This window comes from Taudactylus pleione, unplaced genomic scaffold (assembly GCF_031769625.1).
Source record: "Taudactylus pleione unplaced genomic scaffold, aTauple2 ptg000326l, whole genome shotgun sequence".
Classification (NCBI taxonomy): domain Eukaryota; kingdom Metazoa; phylum Chordata; class Amphibia; order Anura; family Myobatrachidae; genus Taudactylus; species Taudactylus pleione.
Window position 1 is genome coordinate 5343948 of NW_028284727.1, and position 9828 is coordinate 5353775.

The following is a 9828-nucleotide window of genomic DNA, read 5'->3' on the forward strand; positions in this document are numbered from 1 at the left end:
CTATGTCATGACTAGTGGCAGCAGCTTCAGCACTAGGAGGAAGTGGTTCTTGATCTTTCTCTATTTTATTTTTATTGGAGAAAGTTTGGTCCTCCATTTATGTTATATCGATTTGATATATACGTGCGGCTAAACACAGAAAATATTTCTTTATTTTTGCTGGAGAGTAGTGCACTTTGTGGGTTACACCAGCCTTTAAGAAATGAGCCAGCCGGCTCTTTACTTATGGGACACAGGCGCACGCTTGGCGCTGCTCCTTTGTTGATGCACGTGCGGCTACTGCACACACAATTCACAAACACAGAAAATATTTTTTTTTTTGGTTTGGACTGGAGTGTTATTTGGGGGTTACAGCACCCTTTAACGGTCAAGCCAGCCGGCCCTTTACTTATGACACAGGCGCACGCTTGGCACTACTTTGTTGATGCACGTGCGGCTACTTCGCACACAATTCACAAACACAGAAAATATTTTTTTTTTGGTTTGGACTGGAGTGTACTTTGGGGGTTACAGCACCCTTTAACGGTCAAGCCAGCCGGCCCTTTACTTATGACACAGGCGCACGCTTGGCACTACTTTTTGATGCACGTGCGGCTACTGCGCACACAATTCACAAACACACAAAAAATATTTTTTTTTTGGTTTGAACTGGAGTGTACTTTGGGGGTTACAGCACCCTTTAATGGTCAAGCCAGCCGGCCCTTTACTTATGACACAGGCGCACGCTTGGCACTACTTTGTTGATGCACGTGCGGCTACTGCGCACACAATTCACAAACACAGAAAATAATTTTTTTTTGGTTTGGACTGGAGTGTACTTTGGGGGTTACAGCACCCTTTAACGGTCAAGCCAGCCGGCCCTTTACTTATGACACAGGCGCACGCTTGGCACTACTTTGTTGATGCACGTGCGGCTACTGCGCACACAATTCACAAACACACAAAAAATATTATTTTTTTTGGTTTGAACTGGAGTGTACTTTGGGGGTTACAGCACCCTTTAACGGTCAAGCCAGCCGGCCCTTTACTTATGACACAGGCGCACGCTTGGCACTACTTTTTGATGCATGTGCGGCTACTGCGCACACAATTCACAAACACACAAAAAATATTATTTTTTTGGTTTGAACTGGAGTGTACTTTGGGGGTTACAGCACCCTTTAATGGTCAAGCCAGCCGGCCCTTTACTTATGACACAGGCGCACGCTTGGCACTACTTTGTTGATGCACGTGCGGCTACTGCGCACACAATTCACAAACACAGAAAATAATATTATTTTGGTTTGGACTGGAGTGTACTTTCGGGGGTTACAGCACCCTTTAACGGTCAAGCCAGCCGGCCCTTTACTTATGACACAGGCGCACGCTTGGCACTACTTTGTTGATGCACGTGCGGCTACTGCGCACACAATTCACAAACACAGAAAATATTTTTTTTTTGGTTTGAACTGGAGTGTACTTTGGGGGTTACAGCACCCTTTAACGGTCAAGCCAGCCGGCCCTTTACTTATGACACAGGCGCACGCTTGGCACTACTTTGTTGATGCATGTGCGGCTACTGCGCACACAATTCACAAACACAGAAAATAATTTTTTTTTAGTTTGGACTGGAGTGTACTTTGAGGGTTACAGCACCCTTTAACGGTCAAGCCAGCCGGCCCTTTACTTATGACACAGGCGCACGCTTGGCACTACTTTGTTGATGCACGTGCGGCTACTGCGCACACAATTCACAAACACAGAAAATATATTATTTTTTTAGCACTTGGGGGGAGCACCCCTGATGGACAGAGCACCCCCTGGACAACACTACAGCACCCCTTTAGGACTGGGACACTGCACAGGACTTTGGAGTGGACACAGCCCCTATGGAGAACTGACTGCACAACACAGTCCAGCCAGCCCCTATGGACTTTGAAGTAGTGGACACAGCCCCTATTAACAACAGCAGCACAGCACAACACAGCCAGCCCCTATGGACTCTGAAGTAGTGGACAACAGCAGCACTACACTACACTACACTACACAGCCCTAACTCCCACCCTCCCTCTTCACTGTCCACAGCCGAGTGAGAAAATGGCGCCGACGCGGGTACCTTATATAGGATCCAAAGCCCGCGAGACTCGGAAGGCGGGATGATGACGTTTTGCCTCGATTTCAGATCCGAGTCAGGCGGGAAAAGTCGAGCCTGACTCGGATCGGACTCGGATCGGGGGGGCTCGGGGGGGGCACGGATTTCAGAAATCCGAACCCGCTCACCCCTAATATATATTTATATTTAGTATTTACAAAAGAAGGCACTCAAAAGGGACTTTAAAATAAAACTTATCTTATGGAATATACATTTTGGCCCAGAACATTACATCATAGTTATTGAGAGGTTCAGGCCCTGAGTTCCTGCTTGTTCCTGCTAAAAAATAGCACTGCTTACCTCAGCAGCAGCATGCAGAGTCTACTTGCAAATTATTGTGCACATTTGCAGTATGGTGAACAGGGGCATGTGTGGCCTTATCGGCTCGTTTATGCATATTATGGAGATATGGGAAATGTTTACTGTGCATGCGCAAGCTGTCCGCCCTGGGCCGATAACGTATTTGGTATTGCTGGATTAAGTAGCAATGCAAATATGTGAACTGGACCTTGGAGTCAAGTGCATTTTGTAACCAGCCTGGGACTGTGTGAATGAAGTGCGGTACTCACTGCTAACTGATCCCTGGATATACTATCTCTGCAAGGAGGGACATTGCTCCATCGTCCAGGACACAAATTAGTATTTGTTTCAGCTAATTAACAACTTTGGGCCTGATTCAGAGATGTATGGAAACCTGATGATTTGCATACATCTCCGATTGTTTGGGGTCTGCACATGCGCAGGATGGGTCCTGGGTGATCACTCACAGTCCTCCCTTAGCAGCAGCTTTATTGACATGCTGCGGTGTTTGGGGAGCGGACACAAGGACTGTTCTCCAAAACGGGACCATTTTGGAGATATGCCAAGCCCAGGGTCTGCGTCGCCAGATACAGACTTCCTGGATCCGGCTGTCCAATTGAATTTATACCTATTTGCTTTTGTAATTGCATTGCAGAGTTTACAAAAGGTACTTGTTCCATTTCTGAACTTTTGTCCATTTGAAGCTATACAATGCACTTTCAAATCCTAGTAAAACCGCAAATAAAAATGCACATCAATAGCGTTTGGAATGCGATTTTTACTAGTGTTAATAAATGCATCTCAAGTGCCAATGGGTATATAGGCTAAGGAGCTTTACCAACTGATATCAAAATACATGCTTTTAGTAGTGTTTTTTTAATTCTAGAAAAATAACATAAATGGGAAAGGTCATAGAACCCACTGGCTCAAAGGGCCACATACTGTACAAAATAGCATTAGCACTAGGACCTAGTGGCTTGCCGAAAGCACGAATTCCGACATCTGTTACTACGCATGCGTGCACTATGGTGCATCTTTCCTCTGAATCTGTCCAAGCTAGTGGGCATGCCACTGAGGCCTGGGTGTCCTGCAAGTGTATTGGAGGCTGGCAGAGAGACAACATAACAAGTGAAACGTTGATGTATGTTGTTCCAGCGCCCACCGGCTACTCTCTCCTGTAAGTGCCACATATATATTTTTGTGCACATGGACTTGTTAGATGGACTGGGTGCAGTATATACTGTAAACCTCTACTATTTGAGATACAAAGTCCCATGGGAATCAGTATGATTTACCAATCCCGATAGCGGAAGCCCGGCAGTGAAGATCCTGACAGGTAAGTAATTTTCCTATTGACTAACCTAAGCTCCCCCCCTAACCCTCCCTTAGGGGTGCCTAACCCTAACCTCCCCCCGAAGTGCCTAACCCTAACCCCCCTCTAAGTGCCTAAACCTAACCCCCCCTTCCCACAGCCTAAGTCTCCTGGGGAGGTGACTAACCCTAACCTCCCCCCCCCGGGGTGCCTATCCCTAACCCCCTCTTCACCTAGCCTAACCCTAACCTCCCGAGGGGGTGCCTAACCCTAAGTCCCCCCCCGGGAGCCCATAACCTAACCCTCCCCCCCTGCAGCTGTCCGCGCCTGGCTTACCGATCGAAAATGTCGGGCTCCCAGCGTAGGTCTAATGACCGAAGTCGGGATTTTGACGCCTGTTATTAGACACTTGCCGGGATTAGACAGTCGGAATGCATACTGTTCCATGCATTAGACTAGAACCTTCTTCTCCTGCATGAGCCCTCCACCCTAGGGCAACAACACTACCTTTAAATCTTCCTATACATGTGAGGCAGAGATATTTGGGGCTGGCAAGTGAGTCAGGAATATTGGTGATTATAATGTTATTTTATTTTTTTGCAGCAATTTTCATCAACAATGGCACCTTAAATCGCACCCCTTGTGGCCCGCTCCGAGCTCGAATTCGCACAATTTTGCTTGGAGCCCTACGGGGCTGCAAGCACTTTTGTGCGAATTCACGCTGCCGTAAAATGCGGCTGTTGCCACGATGACTCGCGGCTAATTGGATTGAGCCCTATATGTGCTTTAAGTATACAAACACAACTACATTCTATGTATAGCCTATATTTTGCTTTCACAACAATATATTTCTATATTTCCCTTATTATGGGGTTTATGTAATAGGGTGTGGTATGACTGTGCCAGCGAGGTCCTGGATTTCTATTTTTCAATAAAATTGTCACTGATATTTACCACCATGCCAGGGGTAATCAGCCTTGGGGTCATGTATTTTTATCCAGCGCTTTTTATGCTAAAATGTGATGCACTGTAACTGTTCACAGTATTACATCACGGATGCTAGCATGAGATGATTATATGTTTTGTCTCTGTTCTAAAGCGTCCTGGGTACATCTGAGTACATCCATTACTGTGGTTAGCCCAGCGTGGGTACCATCTGGCAATCTGCTGTCAACAGAAGGAGCAACCAATTGTTTAAATACTGTTATTATATCCTGCCTATTGTGGTGATGGGTATGTTTGGCAGGCATCCTGTTTCTAGAGAAAAGGGAAAGTGACCTAAAATGTGACATATGCTGACCCATGCTTTACTGAGGTCTTATACACCATTTGTTTAATTAAGACACCTATGGACGGTGTCCATCCAGCAACTGACTAGCAAAGTGACATAGGAATCGTAGGTCTGTTATTAATGTTTGTAGCTGAAAGATTGCTCCTCACTCCATGCTGCTACACACAGCTGTACACACAGGGCTCAGCCCACCTGTCACTCTCCTCCTCCTCCCACCCCCTCTATACTGCTGGGAATAACACTGTGCTGTGGCGGCAGCAGCACACCAGCAGGACGCAAGGCGTGGTTATATGCACTATAACAGCAGCTTCTACATTCATGGGAAGTAGATATGATAAAGAGCCAAGCTCTGCTAATAGAACACATGGACATAAATGTGACTATATGTGTGATTAGTAAGAGAATAGCATTTCCAAAGCACCCACCTGCCTCCCTTCTCCCACCGTGCCAGGCTGTGTCTGTCTCCCAGCTGCAGATGTTGTCAGAGGATGCCTCAGTCTTTGTGCATGAAAAGTCCCATTAGCCAGCAGCAGCAGTAGGAATGGAGCTGAACGTGTGGCTGCTGCATTAATGCGTCCTACAGTTTACATGGAAATCTCAAGCATACATAGCCAGCATCCGACCACCAATACAACACAGCATCTGGCAGCCTGTAAATCCCACCTCCTACTCCCCTTTGCTCTTCCTTCCTTCCTCCTCCCTCTCCCTCCTCCCTAGTGCAAGGCAGACACGACCGTCTGCAGCTCACACCCCATGGGCACGGCTTCCTTCTCACAGGAACTGCATGCAGTGAGTAAGAGCAGACAGCTGAGAGCTCCGTCCTAGGTGGCATAGGGTGGATGCAAGGGCCCTGTGTCTGTGCAATGCAGGGAGATGCAGAAGAAAGAGCCAGAGCAGTAGTAGCTATGGGAGGGAGACACTTCTACTCCTCCCTTCATGGTCTTCTTCCTCAGCATTATCTTCCGTCATAACATAGTGTATGGTATCGTCAGAAAGGGGGAGATGTATCAAACCTTGGAGAGAGATAAAGTGGAGAGAGATAACGTACCAACCAATCAGCTACTGTCATTTTACAGACTGTTTAAAAAATACAGTTAGAAGCTGATAGGTGGTAGTTTACCTCTCCACTTTATGTCTCTCTAAAGGTGGGTACACACTGGACGATGTGTATCGGGATGTACTGTATGTCGGCACACCAGAATGATGTAATGAACGACGGAAAGAGCACTCGTTTCCTCCGTTATTGACATGAATGGGGCCGCATACGCAGGGGCGCCGAGGGGGTGGGGGGTTGGGTACTATTTACCCGGGACTGTTGAAGGGGCGCCGGTCCTGCAGCCTGCCCCAGCCGCCGTCGTCAAGTTCAGGCAGCAAGAAGAGAGGACTGACTGCTTCTGCAGCAGCCTCTCTCCCCAGCCCAGCACACATGCTGCCGTCACGCTGTGTGCCAGGCTAGGGAGCGAGGCTCCTACAGCAGCAGTCAGACCTCTCTCCCAGTGTTATATGCCTCTCGGGGGAGTGATTGCGCCCCCACCCCCTGACACATGCAGCCGCCTTGTGGCCGCGAATACGGTCTTTTTTTTCTTCCGGAAGGAGGGGTCTGGCCACAACTCCCCAATTTACCACGCCCCCTCCCTTTACCTGGGCCCGGGAGAGCTGTCGGCAGCCCTGCGGTAGTGCGCATTTTGTGCATACACACTGTGCGATATGGGGGTAGGGGGGGTAAGGTGCGCTCTTACTGCTAGTAATGGTGATGACTTGTGTGTGTTTGTGAGTGGTGTTAATTAGAATGTTTCTTCTGGTGGTGGTGATGTTTATGGAGTGAGGAGGGTGTGATTGGGTATGGAGTGTAGTTTGGAGTAATGTGAAAAGGGGATTGGAATAGGATCAAAATGAGGCCAGCGAGACACAGTAATTTGGGGCAAAATCTTTTATTGAATAGTCACAATGCTGCTCTGTTAAGATCCCGGGCAGGTGGGTGGGGTTCAGTGATGAGTGGTGATGAGACTGGGGAGGTAGGTGGACCCTTTTAGGGGGCTCCTTCCCGTGCGGTTCAGTGACCTTGCACGTCACCCCTGCTGGACCTATGGTCGACAGTCTAGGAAGTCTCGGGGGGTGGGGGGATTTGCAGAGTGGGTTGGAACACCTGTGCGGCGTCCCGCGTGTTGGTGTGGGTCTTGGTAGTACTTACCTACCCGTAGTTTTTTTGTTATGGTGATGTAGGTCGACGTTGCGGGCGTTGCAGATAGGTTGGAATCTGCAGGTTTGTTGGTGAGCTGGATCAGCGTGTTGCTGGTGTGCTGCAAGTGCACGGCTGTTCTGATTGGTCTGCGGAGGTCAGCGACCGTAGTATGCAGCTGAAATTGGCTCTTGGTCGTGCCGCTGGTGGTGCGGAGCCAGAGGTGTGGATGGGTGAGCTGCTGGGAGGCTGGGTTGCAGCGTGTGTGCTGGGACCACACCTGGGGGGTGGTCTGCCCGGGATACTGATTCAAAAAAAGCCAGGGAGGAGGGGGGATGTGGAAAGTGTGACTGGGATGGAGCTGGTCACTGGCGATGCTGGCTGGGCGGACTTGCGGCCGGATGTGCGGGATGCTCTTATCACTGACGGTCCCTCGTGGAAATGGGGATCGACGATGGAGACACCCCTGGCCAGGAGTGAGTTGCTGAGCACGCCTGGGAGCAGGGGGGGAGAGGGGCTGGTCCGGGGTGGAGCCGGTCACTGGAGGTGTGAGCGGTGCGGACCAGCAGGCGGGTGGGCTGAGAGCTTTCTGCACTGGTGGTCCCTGGTGGGGATGGGGATCTTTAGTGGAGGTCAGCCTGGATCGGTGTCGGGTTTGATGTGAGGGTCTCCAACGCGTTTCGGCACAGGTGCCTTCTTCAAGGAGGTGTGAGAGGATCAGTGCTTCTGAGGTTCTTATGTAGGGCACTTCCGGGGGTGGGGGTGTGATCAGGTGACTCATGGGGCCAATGGTGTGTTTGAAAGGTAATGTGGTGCAGGTGTGTGCAGGGACTTGCTGAATGGTGATGCGGTGCAGGTGTGTGTAGGAACTAGCTGGAGTGATGAATTTAGTCAGATTAGGCCACTGGTGTGTTTGATAGGTAATATGGTGCAGGTGTGTGCAGGGACTTGCTGATTGGTGATGCGGTGCAGGTGTGTGCAGGAACTAGCTGGAGTGGTAAGTGTAATCATATTAAGCCAATGGTGTGTTTGGGAGGTAATGCGGTGCAGGTGTGTGCAGGGACTTGCTGATTGATGATGCGGTGCAGGCGTGTGCAGGGATTAGCTGGAGTGATACGTGTAATCATATTAGGTCAATGGTGTGTTTGAGAGGTAATGTGATGCAGGTGTGTGTAGGGGTTTGCTTTTTTTTTTTTAAATGTAATGCGGTGCAGGTGTGTGCAGGGACTTGCTGAATGGTGATGCGGTGCAGGTGTGTGCAGGAAGTAGCTGGAATGGTAAGTGTAATCATATTAGGCCAATGGTGTGTTTGAGAGGTAATGCGGTGCAGGTGTGTGCAGGGACTTGCTGAATGGTGATGCGGTGCAGGTGTGTGTAGGAACTAGCTGGAGTGATGAATTTAGTCAGATTAGGCCACTGGTGTGTTTGATAGGTAATATGGTGCAGGTGTGTGCAGGGACTTGCTGATTGGTGATGCGGTGCAGGTGTGTGCAGGAACTAGCTGGAGTGGTAAGTGTAATCATATTAAGCCAATGGTGTGTTTGGGAGGTAATGCGGTGCAGGTGTGTGCAGGGACTTGCTGATTGATGATGCGGTGCAGGCGTGTGCAGGGATTAGCTGGAGTGATACGTGTAATCATATTAGGTCAATGGTGTGTTTGAGAGGTAATGTGATGCAGGTGTGTGTAGGGGTTTGCTTTTTTTTTTTTAAATGTAATGCGGTGCAGGTGTGTGCAGGGACTTGCTGAATGGTGATGCGGTGCAGGTGTGTGCAGGAAGTAGCTGGAATGGTAAGTGTAATCATATTAGGCCAATGGTGTGTTTGAGAGGTAATGCGGTGCAGGTGTGTGCAGGGACTTGCTGAATGGTGATGCGGTGCAGGTGTGTGCAGGAAGTAGCTGGAGTGATAAGTGTAATTAGGTTAGGCCAATGGTGTTTTTTTGTTTTTTTTTTAAAGGTAATGCGGTGCAGGTGTGTGCAGGGACTTGCTGAATGGTGATGCGGTGCAGGTGTGTGCAGGAAGTAGCTGGAGTGATAAGTGTAATTAGATTAGTCCAATGGTGTTTTTTTTTTTTTGTTTTTTTTTGCTTTTTTTTTTTTAAAGGTAATGCGGTGCAGGTGTGTGCAGGGACTTGCTGAATGGTGATGCGGTGCAGGAAGTAGCTGGAGTGATAAGTGTAATCAGGTTAGGCCAATGGTGTTTTTTTTTTTTTTGAAAGTTAATGCGGTGCAGGTGTGTGCAGGGACTTGCTGAATGGTGATGTGGTTCAGTTGTGTGCAGGGACTAGCTGGAGTGATACGTGTAATCATATTGGGCCAATGGTGTGTTTGAAAGGTAATGCGGTGCAGGTGTGTGCAAAGAATTGCTGAAAGGTGATGCAGTGCAGGTGTGTGCAGGGACTAACAGGAGTGATAAAAGGTGAGGTGAAAGGGGTTGGGGCTGGAGGAGAGCGTGGGTGGGCTGGTTGGAGATTACTTCGTTATAACGGATTTGACTTCGTTGTCAATGTTGAGTCCCCTGGGGGTTAATGTTTTCAGCGTGAATATCCATCTAAGTTCCTCCTTGTTGAGGATTTTGTTATGGTCTCCGTCTCTCCAGTTTTTTTGCATGTGTTT

At 48.8% G+C, this 9828-nt stretch overlaps 1 protein-coding gene across 1 annotated transcript in view; it reads right to left on the reverse strand.

Annotated features, from left to right (window-relative positions):
- Nucleotides 1–5668, reverse strand: part of LOC148509465 (uncharacterized) — a 136846-nt gene extending 131178 nt beyond the window's left edge. The window contains exon 1 of the mRNA XM_088443076.1: nucleotides 5460–5668. The gene's annotated coding sequence lies outside the window, so the exon portion shown is untranslated. The remainder of the gene's footprint in view (nucleotides 1–5459) is intronic.
- Nucleotides 5669–9828: the final 4160 nt, after the last annotated feature.